Source organism: Dermochelys coriacea, chromosome 7 (genome assembly GCF_009764565.3).
Source record: "Dermochelys coriacea isolate rDerCor1 chromosome 7, rDerCor1.pri.v4, whole genome shotgun sequence".
Lineage (NCBI taxonomy): Eukaryota > Metazoa > Chordata > Testudines > Dermochelyidae > Dermochelys > Dermochelys coriacea.
The window spans coordinates 19,645,433-19,655,497 of record NC_050074.1 but is presented as its reverse complement, the minus strand read 5'-3'; the positions used below and the strand labels follow the sequence as shown (position 1 = coordinate 19,655,497).

At 43.6% G+C, this 10,065-nt stretch overlaps 1 long non-coding RNA gene across 1 annotated transcript in view; it reads left to right on the top strand.

Annotated features, from left to right (window-relative positions):
* Nucleotides 1–138: 138 nt before the first annotated feature.
* LOC119858724 overlaps nucleotides 139–10,065 on the top strand; it is a 32,116-nt gene continuing 22,189 nt past the window's right edge. The window contains exons 1-2 of the long non-coding RNA XR_006282774.1: nucleotides 139–184; nucleotides 1,459–1,599. This is a non-coding gene — a long non-coding RNA (uncharacterized LOC119858724). The remainder of the gene's footprint in view (nucleotides 185–1,458; nucleotides 1,600–10,065) is intronic.

Here is a 10,065-nt window from a genome sequence, read left to right as displayed (position 1 = left end):
GTTATTATATACTTTCTGTTGGCGGGGGGGGGGGGGGGGGGGGGGGGGGGGGGGGGATTGTGAGCACCTGTATGGTAATCAGTGGGTTAATGAAGTAATGAAAGGATATAAGTCAGAGGAACAGAAAGCAACTGTGAGTTCAGATGGTGAAGTTTTGAAGATGTAATGGATGGGTCTCTTTGCTGTAAGCCTGCATTTTAATGAGATAATTTGTAAGAAAAGAATAAATATGCACCTTAGTGAAAGGATAATTTGATGTGTATTTGTGACTATGAGACTGTGGGAACTGGCCAGGCAGTAGGATACATGTGGTAGTGACAGATGCCCTGTGACACCAGATTTCAAGCCATCTATAGGTTTAGGGGCTGAATGTATTGCCCTTCTGGCAAATACCATCTCACTCTCTGGCTCCTTTCCTAATGAATGTTTCACAAGAACTTGAGAAGGAAAGATGTGTGGCGTGCAGGAGTATTTTCAGTTGTCCACATGGGGCCCCAAAATCAGTGCAAATGGTAGAGCAGCATCTTTCATGTCACTGAATTTAACCCATTTTGCTTTTGACAACTACAATCTTACAAAAGCCTAAAGGGAAATTAAAGGCACAGAACTGATCTGATTTAGCTGTAGGAATAACTGCTTGTTTATAAATAACCATACTAATTGAATTTTTAAACATCCACTTTCTTATATCCATTACTCCCCACTTTTCAGAACAATACAATCTTGGTTCAATTATGTACAGAAAATCAAACAGCTATGAAAATAAATGCAGAACCCTAGTTATGATCACTTTGCTGTTTAGCATGGAAAGTGCAGGCTCAAAACCCATCTGCTCTGAAAAGCAGAGGAGAGATTTTTATGGTGCTGTAAAAGAAAGAATTCCCTCAGTCAAATACTGCTCCCCCATGTTAGACAATTTTACTGTATATAATAAACTGTTAGCTGATTTTTAAAAGTGTTTGATTTTTTTATACTATGAGGCCACACTGATCAAAAACTCTTAAGAACCTGAACAGTTTAAAAACAAAAACCAAAAAAAACCTATTTTACTGGTTTTATTTTTAAACTAAAGAAAAAGCCTCGGCCCATATGGACTAGAAAGAGGGAAACAGGACAGTAAATTGCTGCACTAAAGCAAGACATGACAATTGAATTAAGTATAACATAACAAATTTGGAGGACATCCAACTTCACTGCTTATCTGTTTTTCATCCTGTATAGCTGCTTATCTATTTATCTATCTAAGCAGTGTTAGGCTGCTCTTTACCCAAGTGTCTAGGGGCCATATGTAAGGGAAAGGAAAAAAATTAAAAGAATGAGAATGAAAATGGGATCAATCTGGAGAACTCTTTAACTAGCTTATTTGTCGTGCTACTATTGTATTATACAAAATACCCTCTAGCTTCTTTGAGTCTTAGTGGTAAATAAATGTATACATTTTAATTACATATTTAATAGAGCCATGAAGATGTGTGCCTGCCTTACATCCCCAATTCTGCAGTTGCTTTTGTGCTGGTGGATCCCTACACCTGTGTGATCTCGTTGAAGTCTATGGAAGTCTACCTCTGCTGATCCAGTTTCAAGATCAGGCCTAGATGAGTAAATATCTGATTTTATTACTGACCTTTTTCCCACCTCTCCCTTTCCCTAGCAGTTGTTTACTGACCTCATTTGTTGTCTCACATCTGTTTCTCTGCAAACAATGAGGCATGTTAGTCATCAGCCTGAGCATTTGCAGATTTGAGCTCTAAGGCCTTAGTCCTGTGACTTGATCTACCTGGTAGGGATCAGCCTGTACTGATCAATTTACAGGGTCCAGACATTAGATTGTAACCTCTCTGGGGCAGGGAGCATGCCTTTACTTGTTTCTGTAAAGCACTGTGATGAGGGTGTCTACCACACACAGGGCAGAGCTTGTAAATTAGGGTAATTAACCTGATAGGAAAGGAGTACTTGTGGCACCTTAGAGACTAACAAATTTATTTGAGCATAAGCTTTCGTGAGCTACAGCTCACTTCATCGGATGCATTCGATGATTTTCCACTGAATACATCCGATGAAGTGAGCTATAGCTCACGAAAGCTTATGCTCAAATAAATGTGTTAGTCTCTAAGGTGCCACAAGTACTCCTTTTTCTTTTTGCGAATACAGACTAACACGGCTGCTACTCTGTAACCTGGGGAAGAGCCAGGGACCGAAGGACTGATTGAAGATGGCCTTCCCACAGACAAATGATGGCCTTCCCACAGACAAGTGCCACGCTGGAATAAGCCAATGGTGTTGTGCCTCTGTGCCAGAGATAATTTAACCTCACAAGTGGCATCTCAGTCAGGTAAATCCTAGCTTCCTAATTACATATTAAATATTCCAGTGATGTAGATGAAGTGGATTTGATTATCACACTCCCAGGGGAGAGATCTTGGCATTATCTAAATTTATACTAGCCAACACAAGGCATTTATGCAGACAGAATGAGTCACTGGGTGAGGAAAATGACAGTCTGTGTAAATGCAGTTCTTTTTTTCATTGTTACACCAGAAATTGTTTGTTCCCACAGTACATGTCTACAGGGCACAGACCTCACTTAAGTTAGCGTCAGTCTCATTAAAGTCATCATGATACACTAACAAGAATGTGAACAAGAGATGGGCTCAAGATGCAAGAATTTGGATCCAATTTTGGAATTAGCTGTTTGGTAGGGTTTGGATCTGGTGCATTTGTTCTCATAACTGAATGCTCAGACTGGATTTGCCATTGTCAAGTTCTTTGTGGGCAGGGACATCCTTAATACAAATGTCAATGGGCTAATATACCATCACTGGATGGTACTCACAATGATTTCAAAGTTGTCTCTTCTCCTGTACTTTGCTGGTAGCCTTTCATGGGGGAATATTGCTTGCATAGCACTAAATAGCAGGAGATCATGGGCCAGATTCTCAGTTGGCACAAATCAGCATAAGTCCACTGTGGTCTGCATTGATTTATACCAGCTGGGAATCTGACCCTCACTGTCCATTTTGGCTCCACTCTGGCTAGCTATGTCTGGGATGATGCTCAATTATGCTGAAGTGAATTTGAATTCCCACAGATGCCAGTGGCATCATTTAGACTTTTCAACTCCCATCCCCAGGGTATTTCATATTAATTGTGGAGCTGTTTTCTTTTTCCAGTGTATGAAAAAAAATTCCTTAATGGCTTATGTCTTTTATGAATATATTGAGGGTCAATTTGCTGTGTTAAACATATTGGAATACTGTGTAGTGTATGTGTGTGACCACCCTCTACTGGATGTCAGGAGAACTGCTCAGCTGTATGTTATAAGCCCTATATTGCTAACAGCTAATCTAATGGTATATAACAATAGCTTTAGCATAAATGGTATGGGGCCTATATTTCTGGCACAGGGGGATCTGAATTCTGTCTGTATAACACAGAAGCGATGGAGCAGAACATGACAGCAATCCTGAATCCTAGGTGTCCTTGAATTTGTTTATTTGCTGTATTTATTCTATGGTATGAACATAGACATTCCAGAATACTAGGAACTGTATTCTGAAGTTTGACTCAGAGGTGCTTAATAAAAGTTGGAGGCAAAGAGGGGGTGAAAAGTTGATTTTTTTTTAAAGTTATCTTTATGTTCTGATTCTGGGCTGCTGTACCCTGGACTAGGCCCCAGGTACAAATTAAAGCAATGCGGAGGCTGATCTAAGTAGTAGTGGCAGCTTGGGATCACCAGGATGCAGGGAGAGAATGGTGGCTCTATGTTCTGACTGTGGGGGATCCTCCTTCGTCTGGGTTAGCTAGCTTTAGGACAGGCAGCTTTGTGCTGGTAGAGGGGTGCACTGGGAACTCTCAGGTGGAATCAAACTGCTGATTCTCATTTATAACCCTGTTGTTACCCCGCTGTTTTGCTCGGCCAGGCTTGTGTTATAAGTCTGGCTCAGCCAGTGAAAAACTCCTCTCTCATACAAAGAGGTGGCTCAAAATAGACCAAGGGAGGCTAGAATTTCTGGAAGGGCTTAAAGAGCTCTAGGATGGCTCAAGAGCTGTGATCTGAACAACCTTTGAGTGAAGTTTGGATGTGAAGAGAAAAGTAGAGAAGAGTGAAAGAACTTGGGAATGTGGGAGAGAAGGGAGAAGAGAGAAAATTTGGAGGGCAGAACTGGGGATGTTTTCTATGGAATTAAAAGTCAAAGTAACCTATCAGGAGTAGAATTTTAAATTAACGTGGGTGTATGCATGGAAATAGGTGATGAAAATGCAGAGGCCGCCTATGATGATATGATTTGTAAATGCCACCAGATGGCGGAATAGGCACATCTAAAATAGCCTAATGCCTAGTGTACAACTACATAGAGAACATTTCACTGCATGTTCTACTTAACTGTTAACGTTAGCTTTCATTATTTCTCACATTTATGGAGCACATGAGATAACTTGGCTTGTCTAGTTAGAGCACCAGGCTCAAAATCATCCTTGCAGTCTAGTCCTTTCACATCCTCTGGAAAATCTAATCGTAAAAGTCAGAGAGCAGCAAATGGTTTGCTTTAACTCTGTCCTTCTCCAGTACTTTACCAACAGGTAAATCAAATGCTGGCACTGTTAAATACTTTAAAAGGCTTGTTGTAAAAAGTAGCCAGGATGGTTAAAGATTAAAAAGGTAATTGATTATTCATGGGATTGTCTAAAATCTGCTATAAATGGGGGTGGGGATTAGTTACACAGATTTATGGTGGGCATGGCACAGGTCAGGAACTGAATGCATTGACAGAGCAGTGTACAGAGCCCAGAAGTGGAATAGCTGGACTGTTGCTGACCTGAACTGCAGTACACACCCAGAGGTAGCTGTGCATGACTGCTGTCTGCATTATCCCCAACCTAAGCCTGTGTAATCTGTTCCCTGCTTCTGCAGGCATCCAATTCACCACAAACATTCAAACCAAACCCATCCTCTGGGAAGGAGCATGCCATGTTTCCCAGTCTGAAATCAAAGATTTTCAAAGAACCGGTCTCTACTATGTAGGGATCACTGTGCAAAGCTTCAGGTTTTTCAGTTTTCCACCAGTATAACTGAGATTATGAGAGACCCTCTTAATAAATGAATCCGTTTGAATTAGAGATAAAAAGCCACAACGTGTCAGTCATTCTAGACAGAAATTTTTCTTTTCCTAGTAGTTTTAAAATGGAAGTCTGTTAGTGTGCATGTTGTTGAACTTCTGTCCTGATTTTTGGAGTCTTTCCTCAAGTACCCAGACTCCTTTACATCAGTGGTTCTCAATCAGGGGTACATGTACTTCTGGGGATACGCAGGGATCTTCCAGAGGGTACATCAACCTATCTACCAATTTGCCTAGTTTTACAACAGGTTACATAAAAAGCACTAGCGAAGTCAGTAGAAACTAAAATTTCATGCCGACAATGACTTGTTCATACTGCTCTGTATACTATATACTGAAATGAAAGTATAATTTATATTCCAATTATTTATTTTATAATTATATGGTAAAAATGAGTAAGTAAGCAATTTTTCAGTAATAGTGTGCTGTGAAACTTGTATTTTTATGTCTGGTTTTGTAAGCAAGTAGATTTTAAGTGAGATGAAACTTGGGGGTACGCAAGACGAATCAAACTTCTGAAAGGGGTACATTAGTCTGGACAGGTTGAAAGCCAGTGCTTTACATGACTGTCTGTTAATACTGGTCCTGTAACTACAAAGATAGATTATACTGAGAATTGTATATGTAATAGCTAGTATAAAATTGGTAGGCCAAATTCAGTTGTAATCTGTAAAGTGGTGTGTTAGACCCCCCCCCAAGTGTAAATTCTGGCTCTATTTACACTTGCGTAACTCTATTACAGTCAGTGGAGATAGTTTGGTCTTAGACTGGTGTAAATGAGAATAGAATTTGCTGCCTTGCACTTGTTCAGACTCCCTAACACTCAGGGGTTTTGGTAGACCCAAGAGTGTAGGGCAGACCATGCCTATGACTAAGTTTTGTAGGCATAGGCAGTGGTGAGCTGGCGCTGGAGCCAGTTCGCCGGCACGTCATTCACTCGCTCCGGATCTTCGGCAGCACTTTGGCGGCGGGCCCTTCAGTGCTGCCGAAGACCCAGAGCGACTAAAGGAACCGGTTCTTCGGCTTCTGGCAGCTCATCACAGGGCATAGGTATGTCAGATAGAGTGTGTGGTATGTCTGTGTGTTAAATACACCTCACCTACATAGGGGTGTGTGTGTATTACATACACCGTGCCTACATAGCTATGTCGGCAAAACCCCCAGTGTAATAGTTATTTGTATGCTGCATCTCCACTAGAGGGTTTTGCAGATACAGCTGTACCAGCAAAGGCTCTGTAGTTTAGAAAAGTCCTGAGTTCGTATAAGGGGGTCTAAGTCGGGGGCACCAATTAAATGGGGCTGAAGGGGGAGGCAATTCTACTCAAGTTTTTTGCACATGCTCAAAGCCGGAGCGTAGCTGTACTCAGGGTGGGCTGTGGCCTACCCTGGCCCATTAGCACCAACACCCACCCAAATCTGAGCCTGTGTGATGCCCTTGAATGGGAGCGCATCCGATGAAGTGAGCTAAGCTCACGAAAGCTTACGCTCAAATAAATTTGTTAGTCTCTAAGGTGCCACAAGTACTCCTTTTCTTTTTGCGAATACAGACTAACACGGCTGCTACTCTGAAACTTGAATGGGAGTAGCTCTGTGGGCTTGTCCAGGTTATGTGACCCAACAACTCTGCCCACTGCAGTGTTTTCTCCCCCTCCCCACCAAGGCAGTGGCAGAAGGCACTCTGTGGTCCCACCTCTGACATCAGTGGTGCCTAGGATTGCCATCTTTGAAATGCAAAAAAACTGGCACTCAACCTCCCTCTTCCCCCGCCCCTCCAAGGCAAGCCCACTGCAACCGCAAACACAAGGCAACTCTGCAACCCGCCCCCCTCACCCCAAATAGCCAACTGCAGTATCTAGAGAGAGAACTCACAGGTCTCCTCACTTTGTGTGACTGACTCAAATCCTCTCTCACGAGTCTATTGGTAGGCAGACAGCTGCTCTATTATCAAGTTTTGCTCTATTATCACTCAAACCGTGGAGGTGGGAATGCTGCAGCATCTTTAGCTGGACACAAACTGTTAACGTTGGATATCCCAGTATACTGTGGTGATCATGCAAATCTTAAGACCCACGTGGGAATAAAAAAGGCAGATTAAATTATTTTTCTAGCAACTGGCAAATCCATTAAAAAAAAAGAAAACTGGCCAGGCTGGTCAAATACCAGTCAGGTGGTAACCTTAGTGGTGCCTGACCCTCAGGCAGATGGTAGGGTAGGGAGCCCTGTCCCCATGCTAATGGATTTGTGCCAACAGTCCCGGGCAGTGACATCAGGGGGGTTGGCAGGAACCTCAAAACACACACACACACACACCCCGAACTTGGCAGGTGCATGAGGCATTTCCCCCTTCCCGGGGGTTCACTCTTCTCATTCTCCCAAAGACACCCAAGATACTCATGGTGAGGGTGTCTGCACCAGTCCTTGCCTCCCTGCTATGGTGGGGGTCTCTGGAAGGTCTCCCCATGTCCTCCCATCTCACAGAGGGTGGGAGGATGTGTGCTGCAGGTGGGGTGGGGTCAAAGCCTGATTAAGTTCTTTTTAGTGTATATTTAAATCACAATCTGAAAATTTTGCCCCTGCCCCTCCCCCCAAATATCTGAACCGGTCTAAGTTATACCACCTTACACACTACAAAAAGAAGGATTCTGGGTGGACTCCTCCTGAAGGTCGAAACAGCAGCCTAGATTTCTACATAGACTGCTTCCGCCGACGTGCACGAGATGAAATTGTGGAAAAGCAGCATCGCTTACCCCATAACCTCAGCCATGCAGAACACAGTGCCATCCACAGCCTCAGAAACAACTCTGACATCATAATCAAAAAGGCTGACAAAGGAGGTGCTGTCGTCATCATGAATAGGTCAGAGTATGAACAAGAGGCTACTAGGCAGCTCTCCAACACCACTTTCTACAAGCCATTACCCTCTGATCCCACTGAGAGTTACCAAAAGAAACTACAGCATTTGCTCAAGAAACTCCCTGAAAAAGCACAAGAACAAATCCGCACAGACACACCCCTGGAGCCCCGACCTGGGGTATTCTATCTGCTACCCAAGATCCATAAACCTGGAAATCCTGGACGCCCCATCATCTCAGGCATTGGCACCCTGACAGCAGGATTGTCTGGCTATGTAGACTCCCTCCTCAGGCCCTTCGTTACCAGCACTCCCAGCTATCTTCAAGACACCACTGACTTCCTGAGGAAACTACAGTCCATTGGTGATCTTCCTAAAAACACCATCCTAGCCACTATGGGTGTAGAAGCCCTCTACACCAACATTCCACACAGAGATGGACTACAAGCCGTCAGGAACAGTATCCCCGATACTGTCACGGCTAACCTGGTGGCAGAACTTTGTGACTTTGTCCTGACCCATAACTATTTCACATTTGGTGACAATGTATACCTTCAAATCAGCGGCACTGCGATGGGTACCCGCATGGCCCCACAGTATGCCAACATTTTTATGGCTGACTTAGAACAACGCTTCCTCAGCTCTCGTCCCCTAATGCCCCTACTCTATTTGCATTACATTGATGACATCTTCATCATCTGGACCCATGGAAAAGAAGCTCTTGAGGAATTCCACCATGATTTCAACAATTTCCATCCCACCATCAACCTCAGCCTGGACCAGTCCACACAAGAGATCCACTTCCTGGACACTACGGTGCTAATAAGCGATGGTCACATAAACACCACCCTATATCGGAAACCTACTGACCGCTATTCCTACCTACATGCCTCTAGCTTTCATCCAGATCATACCACTCGATCCATTGTCTACAGCCAAGCGCTACGATATAACCGCATTTGCTCCAACCCCTCAGACAGAGACAAACACCTACAAGATCTCTATCATGCATTCCTACAACTACAATACCCACCTGCTGAAGTGAAGAAACAGATTGACAGAGCCAGAAGAGTACCCAGAAGTCACCTACTACAGGACAGGCCCAACAAAGAAAACAACAGAACGCCACTAGCCATCATCTTCAGCCCCCAACTAAAACCTCTCCAACGCATCATCAAGGATCTACAACCTATCCTGAAGGACGACCCATCACTCTCACAGATCTTGGGAGACAGACCAGTCCTTGCTTACAGACAGCCCCCCACTCTGAAGCAAATACTCACCAGCAACCACACACCACACAGCAGAACCACTAACCCAGGAACCTATCCTTGCAACAAAGCCCGTTGCCAACTCTGTCCACATATCTATTCAGGGGATACCATCATAGGGCCTAATCACATCAGCCACACTATATCAGAGGCTTGTTCACCTGCACATCTACCAATGTGATATATGCCATCATGTGCCAGCAATGCCCCTCTGCCATGTACATTGGCCAAACTGGACAGTCTCTACGTAAAAGAATGAATGGACACAAATCAGACGTCAAGAATTATAACATTCAAAAACCAGTTGGAGAACACTTCAATCTCTCTGGTCACTCGATCACAGACCTAAGAGTGGCTATACTTCAACAAAAAAGCTTCAAAAACAGACTCCAACGAGAGACTGCTGAATTGGAATTAATTTGCAAACTGGATACAATTAACTTAGGCTTGAATAGAGACTGGGAATGGATGAGTCATTACACAAAGTAAAACTATTTCCCCATGGTATTTCTCCCTCCCACCCCCCCACCCCCGTTCCTCTGATATTCTTGTTAACTGCTGGAATTAGCCTACCTTGCTTGTCACCATGAAAGGTTTTCCTTCTTTCCGCCCCCCCCCCCCGCTGCTGGTGATGGCTTATCTTAAGTGATCACTCTCCTTACAGTGTGTATGATAAACCCATTGTTTCATGTTCTCTGTGTGTGTGTATATAAATCTCTCCTCTGCTTTTTCCACCAAATGCATCCGATGAAGTGAGCTGTAGCTCACGAAAGCTTATGCTCTAATAAATTTGTTAGTCTCTAAGGTGCCACGGGTACTCTTTTTC